The sequence below is a fragment of the Podarcis vaucheri genome, assembly GCF_965113315.1.
Source record: "Podarcis vaucheri genome assembly, chromosome: 12".
NCBI lineage: Eukaryota > Metazoa > Chordata > Lepidosauria > Squamata > Lacertidae > Podarcis > Podarcis vaucheri.
In genome coordinates, this window is record NC_138750.1 from 31,649,059 (window position 1) to 31,650,534 (window position 1,476).

The following is a 1,476-nucleotide window of genomic DNA, read 5'->3' on the forward strand; positions in this document are numbered from 1 at the left end:
CATCTGATGGGAGGGCCTTCCACAGGGCGGGCGCCACTACCAAGAAGGCCCTCTGCCTGGTTCCCTGTAACCTCATTTCTCGCAGTGAGGGAACTGCCAGATGGCCCTTGGCTGCTGAACGATGGGGGTGGAGACACTCCTTCAGGTAGGCTGGGTCCAAAGATGTTTTTTTTTAAGCAGCAGTTTAATGACCGCCTCTTTCAGCGAGGCTGGGAAGACTCCCTCACAGAGTGAAGCATTCACCACCCTGCAGAGCCCATCGCCCAGCCCTTCCCGGCTCGCTTTTATCAGCCAGGATGAGCAAGGATTAAGGAGACATATGGTTGGTTTCACTTGTCCAAGCAGCCTGTTCACATCCTCGGAGGAAACCGATTGGAATTGATCCCATGTAACTTGACTAGACAAGACTTTAGCACTCTCCCGCCCCAGCCCTGCTCCCACGGTGGAGTCCACCTCTTTCCGAATCTGAGCGACTTTGCAAAATCATTGCAGGAGATCTTGGGGGCCTTGTCAGGCTCTGATGGCGCAGGTGGTTCCGTTAAATTATGAACCACCTGAAAGTGTCTCCTGCTTACATGTTGCCACCCTCTTTGTGTAGGGGGCACAGGAAGAAGGGTGTCAGATGGTGATGGCAGGATCCAGAGCCGGTCCTTGAGGCACTGTAGTCCTGAGCCCGCGTAAGGCTTTAAAGGTCAAAAGCAGCACTTTGAATTGGGGCTGGAAACTAATGGGCAGCCACTGTGGTAGGGCCAGGACTGGCGTAATATGCTCAACCTTTCCTGCCCCAAGTGAGCAACCTGACCACTGAATTCTGCACCCGCTGAAGTTTCTGGACCATCTTCAGAGGCAGCCCCACGTATAATACGCTGCAGTAATCTAACCTAGAGGTTACCAGTACGTAGACAACTGATGTTAGGCTATTCCTGTCCAGATGGTCCACCAGCTGAAGCCGATGGAAGGCACTCTGCACCACCAAGGCCATCTGAGCCTCAAGCATCAGCAATGGGTCCAGAAGAAGCCCCCAAGCTGCATGCCCACTCCTTCAGAGGATTTGTCTAAGCTACTTTGAAAGCTGTTCACATTGGCGGCCATCATGGCATCTTCTGCTAGCTTGTGCCAGAGTTTTAAGTGCATGCTTCCATTAAGGCTTTCCACAGTCTGTTCCTTGCAATAAGTTTACCCAGCTGGTCCAGCTTTGCAATTTGTTATTTTCTTGCATCTCGTTTTTGTTCTGGGATTTTGTAAAGCTCCCTACCCCTGAAATAATTCACCCAGATCTTTTACTATTAAAAAAAAGCACAATGCCTAACTTCAATGTGTTTTGTGTGTGTGTGTGTGTGTGTGTGTGTGTGTGTTTTTAAGCGATCCACGCACGTCATTTTAGAATGACAGCTTTGACTAGGAAGCACAGTGCTTTCCAGCCCAGCCCTTCATTGGGAGCTCTCAACTACAGTGCATGACACTTGACTCTACCTG